Here is a 7683-nt window from a genome sequence, read left to right as displayed (position 1 = left end):
GTTCTTAAACCGCATGTGAATCTATAATTATCTCAAAGAGCATGTTGAGATGAGGGAATTGCAACCATGTGTGAGGTGAGGGTATAGTGTTCTAGTGTGTCATCGTGAGAGACAAGGCTCCATCCCGAGGCTGTAGGGGACAGTCCATTCTTTCAGTGGTTGTTGGTGTCCCTTGACTTGTGGCATCACTCCAAAACCTGCTTCCATGGCCACAGTGCCTCCTCCCTATGCCGTCGCCTCTCCTCAGTGTGTGTGCTCTGTGTGCCCTCTTATAAGGACATATGTCATTGGATTTAGGGCCCAGTTGGCTAATCCAGGATAAGTCTTTTCTTCAAGATCCTTAATCACCTTTTGTCATATAAGGCATTACTTGTTCAGTATGTAAAGGGTATGAGAAGCCTGTGCAATGTGGCAAGACTCCTATCTACAAAAAAAGAAAAAGCCAGGCTTGGTGGCATGTGTGGACATCTCTTTTTTGGTGGGAGGGCACCATTCAACCCACTACAGAAAGGTAGGGGCAGATAAATGGTTACTAGGATTCTGACCCAGCCAATCAAGATAGAACACACAGAAGAAACAGCAGCCTTCAGGGCTTGAACTTCAGGGAGGGAAGTTCAAGTTTTAACTGAATTTGAGGGTCTTGTGAGGATATTCAGTAGGCAATGGGATAAATGTTTCAGCAAAGAGCTGGGTTGGAGCTGCAGGTTATTCCTGACATGAGTGGCATAGCTGAAACCAAGGGAGTGGACGAGCAAATCTGGAGAGAAAAGATAGGGCAGGCTGAGGACAGACCCTGAATAATGCTAACTTTAGGAGTCAGGCAGGGGACCAGAAGCCATCCATGAAGGGAAGAAAAACCAGGAGAAAATGGGCAGGCTGAAAGCCAAGCAAGAAAATAGTTTCAGAAAATGAGTTCAATAGTGTCAAATACTAGTAGGGTAGGACTGGAAAGAAACCTTTGATTTTAGGAACTTAATGTTGACAGGCAGATACGCTTTTTTCTCTCTTTAAAAAAATTTATTCTCATTAAAGAACACTTGAAATGCATGAAGTACAAAAGTATAGTTACATCAACCAAACACAATTATTAGCATTTCCATCCATTTTTTAAAACATTGTTTTCAGTCAGGGTCTCGCTCTGTCACCCAGGCTAGAGTGCAGTGACACGATACTTCACTGCAACCTTCACTTCCTGGGCTCAAGTGATCCTCCCACCTCAGCCTCGGAGTAGCTGGGACTGCAGGCATATACCACCACGACCCAGTACATCTAGTTGTTTCTATATATAGGTGAGCTTGTGAGTTTTTTTGGGTTTTGAGATGGTATCTCACTCTATCTCACCCAGGCAGGAGTGGTGTGATCATGGCTCACTGCAGCCTCAACCTCCTGGGCTCAAGCAGTCCTCCTCCCTCAGCCTCCTGAGTAACTGGGACTGCAGGCATATGCCATGACACCTGGCTAATTTTTAAAAAAAAAATTTTGTAGAGACAGGATCTTGCTATGTGGCCCAAGCTGGGCTTGAACTGGCCTCAAGTGATCCTCCTGCCTTGGCTTCCCATAGTGCTGGAATTACAAGTGTGAGTCACCATGCCTGGCCTAGGTGAGTGTTCTCTTTTTTTTTTTTTTTTTTTTTTTTTTTTAACACAAACAGAACTAGGTGAGCCTTCAAGGAAAGAAAAAAGACTGTGTGCATGTGTGCGTGCATGCCCGTGAATGCCTGCCTTGATTTCCAACACAGGCATCCTCCTTTAAATCCTCCCTGAGCTGGAGACTGACTTGTGGGCCCTGCGAGAGTGTGTGGGAGTGTGGAGAGTGACCTCTGGACCTGGGTACTTTCCGGCCCCTCCTCCCATGGAAGTTGCTGCACTGGTTTGGCCTGTGCAAACACCAGGCACTTTTCGCTGGGTCAATATTTCACATCCGTTGTCAGGGCCTAATCCATCTTCAACATCTGTTCCCTGGGATGTTGTGCACTGCTCTGCCACCTATGACCCCTCATGGTCTTTGTCCCCAGAAGAGGATCTCTACAAGGTCCCCAGGGCTTTCTCCAGCTTGAGGCTGCTCGGTTCTTCTCTTTTTTTCCTCTTTAAACCCTCTCACCTTTGCCTGAGCCAATAATCTCCCTCAAATTACAGGGAGAAGCCCCCTCTGTCTGGAAGCCTTCCCTGGCTCCAGAACACAGAGGGACGTGGTAGCTGCTGTTGTGTAGAATTCAGCAAACCTCACCTGCCAGTGGGTCCAGAACATGTTCTGACCCAGTATCCGGCTTGCCACCTTGTACTTCCTGACTGCTGCTTCCTGCTGTGAGCCTGCTGGAGCCCTGGGGACACACATTTACTTGAATAACATCTCAAAATAGACTGGGAAGACAAAATGTGCTACAAGGGGCCAGGCACCGTGGCTCATGCCTGTAATCCTAGCACTTTGAGGGGCTGAAGCAGGCGGATTGCCTGAGCTCAGGAGTTCAAGACCAGCCTGGGCAACAAGGTGAAACCCCATCTCTACTAAAATACAAAAAATTAGCTGGGCGAGGTGGTGGGCGCCTGTAGTCCCAGCTACTCAGGTGGCTGAGGCAGGAGAATTGCTTGAACCAGGAGGTGGAGTTTGCAGTGAGCCAAGATCATGCCAAGGCACTCCAGCCTGGGCGACAGAGCAAGACTCCATCTCCAAAACAAACAAACAAACAAGAACCCAAAATATACTACAAGGTGTAACTAGAAATTGTTTTCAAGATTGGTGCTTTTGCACCATTGATTAGACGAGGCAACCAAGTGCATTTATTTTGATGCATGCCTGTCTTGTTCCTCTAATCCAACCAAGTGCATTTATTTTGATGCATGCCTGTCTTGTTCCTCTAATCAACTCCCAAGAACAGGGACAGACTGGGCATGGTGGCTCATGCCTGTAACCCCAGCACTTTGGGAGGCCGAGGCGGGCAGATCACCTGAGGTCAAGGGATCGAGACCAGCCTGACCAACATGGTGAAATCCCGTTTCTACTAAAAATACAAAAATTAGCTGGGCGTGGTCGTGGGTGCCTATAATCCCAGCTACTTGGGAGGCTGAGGCACGAGAATCACTTGAACTCGGGAAGTGGAGGTTACAGTGAACCGAGATTGCACCACTGCGCTCCAGGCTGGGATACAGAGCAAGACTCGTCTAAAAAAAAAAAAGAAGAAGAAGAACAGGGACAGATTTCTGTTCATTCTCCTCAGTGCAAATCTCTGGCCCCAGCTTTCCTCATCATTATTCAAACCCAACATATATTCGGCATTTACTATAAGCAAGTGCTGTTATTAAGCCCATTTATAGATGAGGGAGCCAAGGCTTAGCAAGGATAAAGACTTGAAGGCCGCACAGCTGCAGGAGGCCTAGCTGGACCAGGGTTTATGTTGTTAACACTAAATTGTTTGGAGAAACAGCAAACCCAGCTGTGGGGGAATGGGAGGGGTGGGTGTGGAGCCTGAGGCTAACTTCCTCCCACCCAGCCATTCTGTCCTCTCTGCAATAAAATTCATAGTCCAGGAAATTCCCTGCAAGTGACAATGACTCTTAAACTTTCCTGAAGATAAGAATTGCTGGGCCAGAGCCTCCCTCACTGCTTGCCATCCCTTCAGCTGATGGTCAGTAACTCTTTCTTTGCCAGTAGCCTGCCTGGCCTTCCAGTTTACCAGAGAGGCCCTGGTGATGAACCAGGCCCACCTCCCATCTTCCGGAACCCATCCCTGCCACCTCACCCAACCCCACCCTCCTTCCCTCTCACTCTGGGAGTTTTTGCAGTTCATCTGCTCAGCCAAAGAGAAGTAACTGCTAATGTTAAGCCAAAATTTGGGTCGGGCCAGGAGGCACCTTTAAAATAAAAAATTTACTCGGGTACAGGAAACAGCTATAAATGATCTTGGAAATGCAGGCACTCCATCTCCTGGTTACACACTCCAGGCAATGCCCAACAGAGCATCTGAAGGGGCCTTGCTTATCAACTGTCATGGATTCAGGAAGCCAAATAGACCTGCCTGTTACCAAGGTGTCTCCTGCAGGCCCCTGCCTCCAGAAATGACCACCCCTGAGATGAAAACTTCTCTTGGGAAGAAACTGAGAAGGAGCTTTTAACAATGTGCTCAGGGCTTCCCACTCTTTGTTGCTGGGACATTCTTTCTGTAGCCAGCTTCAGTCCTTGTTAACACACAGTGAACAACAGGATTATTTTTGTTGTGTTCCACATCTGCCGTGTATAATCTCCTTTTATTTTTTTCTGAGTTAACTTTGTTTTCTTTTTTCTTTTCTTTTTTTTTGTTTGTTTGTTTTTCTGCTGACTACCTACTTATCTGTCATAACTTTGTTTTCTTTTTTCTTTTCTTTTTTTTTGTTTGTTTGTTTTTCTGCTGACTACCTACTTATCTGTCATAACTTTGTTTTTATTGTGGTAAGAACACAATGTGAGATCTAGCTTCTTTTTTTTTTTTCATTTTAAACAAGTTTATTTAAACAACAAGACGCTTGACTTGAAGGGAAAACTATGTAGGATTCTTTTTTGTTTTAGAGCAATTTCTCCCTACTTAAAGACAGATTACCCTACATGTAACAGCTACATACAAAAAAGTTACAAAATTGTCCTTGGTTTTACAATGATAAATGAAAAACGTTAAAATTCTCCAATTGAACAAGGTATGCAAGGATTTTTATGTTGTTGTTGTTGTTGTTTTTTGTTAAAACAGTGAGAGCAAAATAACTTACTGGAATATAAAGATAGGAGCTGAATGAGCATGCCACTAATGGAGAAAGGGGGTATTTTCACAGAATCAGTATTTTTCCCCATCCCGTCTCCCCTTGATGTCAGTCAAAACATACCATTGGCTGTTTAGTTAAAAAAAAAAATGTAATATGCTTGTGCACATATACCAGTTACTTTACGTACAATAAAGGAATGGGGAAGGGGGAAATGAAAGAACAGAGAAAACTATAGGGTAGTAGTCAGGATGTGGTGGAACCAAATTGCAGTTTTCTAATTGAGAATGTAATCTTGGTCTTTAAAGAACAGAGTTCTGGAGTAAAGAAGCAGGTTCCCTTTTCAGTAGACACCTCCCGTCTGCTGTTGGAACACATCAATTGTATCTTCATCCTCCATTTCCAACTGTGCAGGTGTGTCTGTTTCATTGACTGGTTGCCCGTCGAATGGGAATCTGATCTACCTCATTGACAATCCTTGTTGTTCACAATAGGCTTTCATTAGTTTACTAAGTGGTGTATGCCTCTTAATCTTAAACTGCACCACAGAACCATCCTGCCCCGCCACCTTCAAATTAATATGATCGTTTTTCTCAGTCTTGACTCCTTCCTTGGGCTTTTCGTCGGCCATGGCGAGCGCCAGAGTCTCCTCAGCTGCCGCTTCACGAAAGAGGTACCAGGTCCGCACCAAATGAGCACACAAGCAGCACCAAAAGCGGCAGAAGAAGGCGAGATCTAGCTTCTTAACAAAATTTTAAGTGTAACATCTCCTTTTAATTTGGATAAAATAGTAGGTATTGGGCCGGGCGCGGTGGCTCATCCCTGTAATCCCAGCACTTTGGGAGGCCGAGATGGGTGGATCACCTGTGGTCAGAATTCGAGACCAGTCTGGCCAACCTGGTGAAACCCCATCTCTACTAAAAATACAAAATTAGCCGGGTGTGGTGGCGCGCACCTGTAATTCCAGCTACTCGGGAGGCTGAGGCAGGAGAATGGCGTGAACTCGGGAGGCGGAGCTTGCAGTAAGCCGAGACTGCGCCACTGCACTCCAGCCTGGGCGACAGAGCCAGACTCCGTCTCAAAAAAAAAAAAAAGTAGGCATTGAGTGGTTATATGGTAAGCACTGTGTTAAGCACTTCATATTTGATTATTTTAACCCCCACAACAAAACATTAATCGTTAATATGTGATAATTAACAAAGTTATGAATAAACCCACTTCACAGATGGGTCACGGAGAGACGCTGAGTAAATCACGCATGGTCATACAGGGTTGGGATTTTTTTTTTTTTGAGACGGAGTCCTGCTTTGTTGCCCAGGCTGGAGTGCAGTGGCATGATCTCAGCTCACTGCAGCCTCTACTTTCTGGGCTAAAGCAATCTTCCCACCTCAGCCTCCTGAGTGGCTGAGACTATAGGTGTGCACCACCATGGCCAGTGAATTTTTGTGTTTTTTGGTTGTTGTTTTTTTTTGAGACAGAGTCAGGGTTTCACCTTGTTGGCCAGGCTGGTCTCACCCACCTCGGCCTCCCAAAATGCTGGGATTACAGACGTGAGCCACCGTGCCCCGCCAGAATTTTTGTATTTTTTGTAGAGACGGGGTTTCACCATGTTGCCCAGGCTGGTCTCAAACTCCTGGGCTCAAGCAATCTGCCAGCCTCAGCCTCCCAAAGTGCTGGGATTACAGGTGTGAGCCACCATGCCCTGCCTACAGAGTTGGGATTTTAATTCAGGCAGTCCAACTTCAGAGCTCTTGCACTTAATTACAGATGCTCTGTGTCTCTTTCCAGTTCTCCTTTCTCCAAATGGGATCATTCTACCTCTGTAAACCTGTCCTTATGACTTCTCTTTGAGTCAGGAAACCTAGTGCTGATGCCAAAGACCCTGAATAGATTTCTATTAGGGACGAGAGCCATGGAACGTTCCCTTTCCATCACTTAATTCAATCTCTGATGAAGTCCACACCAGTCATTCCCCCTGCACAGCCATCTTGCTCATATCCTTCTCAACAAAGTGGCTCCTAACCCTATCTGGAGGACTAGATAGCCATTCTGGCAGAACAGTGGCCCTAGTCACAAGGGAAAAAGGAACCCCTGTTTGCAAAGCAGCTGTATTTGCTAAGTAAGACACTTTGACAGGTGAGCATGGCCTGTAATCCCAGCACTTTGGGAGGCCAAGGCGGGCAGATCACTTGAGGTCAGGAGTTCGAGGCCAGCCTGGCCAACATGGTGAAACCCCAGCTCTATTGAAAATACAATAATTCGAGGGGTGTGGTGGCAAGTGCTTGTAATCTCAGCTACTCAGGAAGCTGAGACAGGAGAATTGCTTGAACCTAGGAGGCTGAGGTTGCAGTGAGCCAAGATCACACCACTGCACTCCAGCCTGGGCAACAAAGTGAGACGCCATTTCTTAAAAAAAGAACAAAAGGACACTGACAAAATGCCTTTTAAGGAAATGATATTTGGGGAGATATGCTGTCAGTAGTTTCGATAGGAACTCAGCATTGAGTTCCTACTGAGGAAACAGCAGAGAACATCTGTGAACATCTGTGGTTGGGTTCTCCTTCATGTTTCACCTCTTTCACATACCTCACACACCCCTGCATCCCTCCTGCCCATCCTCTATTCCATTTGTCCTGTCATTTTTGACCCCGAGTTTTGACAACCCCAAACCTTGTCCCTCCATAAAGTAGACAGGCTAGCAGGTCATCATGGTGAAGAGCCCAGACTCTGGAACTAGACTGTCTGGTGGCAACTTTAGACAAGTCACTCAACCGCTCTTGGCTTTGGTTTCCCCATTTGTAAAATGGCATTGACAATTACAGTCTCTGCTACAGCTAGATGAGTTAAAATGGGTAGAGCATTTAGAGCAGCGCCTGACACATGCTGATTGTAAGCACTCAATACGTGTTCTTCCCTGCCACCTGATTAACAGCTTTGTGAAATTGGGCAGGTCACTCTG

General features: G+C 46.0%; 1 pseudogene; it reads right to left on the bottom strand.

Moving 5' to 3' along the window:
• Window positions 1–4633: 4633 nt before the first annotated feature.
• Window positions 4634–5450, bottom strand: LOC101131211 (small ubiquitin-related modifier 2-like; annotated as a pseudogene).
• Window positions 5451–7683: the final 2233 nt, after the last annotated feature.

Source organism: Gorilla gorilla, chromosome 4 (genome assembly GCF_029281585.2).
Source record: "Gorilla gorilla gorilla isolate KB3781 chromosome 4, NHGRI_mGorGor1-v2.1_pri, whole genome shotgun sequence".
Taxonomy (NCBI): domain Eukaryota; kingdom Metazoa; phylum Chordata; class Mammalia; order Primates; family Hominidae; genus Gorilla; species Gorilla gorilla.
The sequence above is the reverse complement of the archived record's forward strand: the minus strand, read 5'-3'. Positions and strand labels throughout refer to the sequence as shown.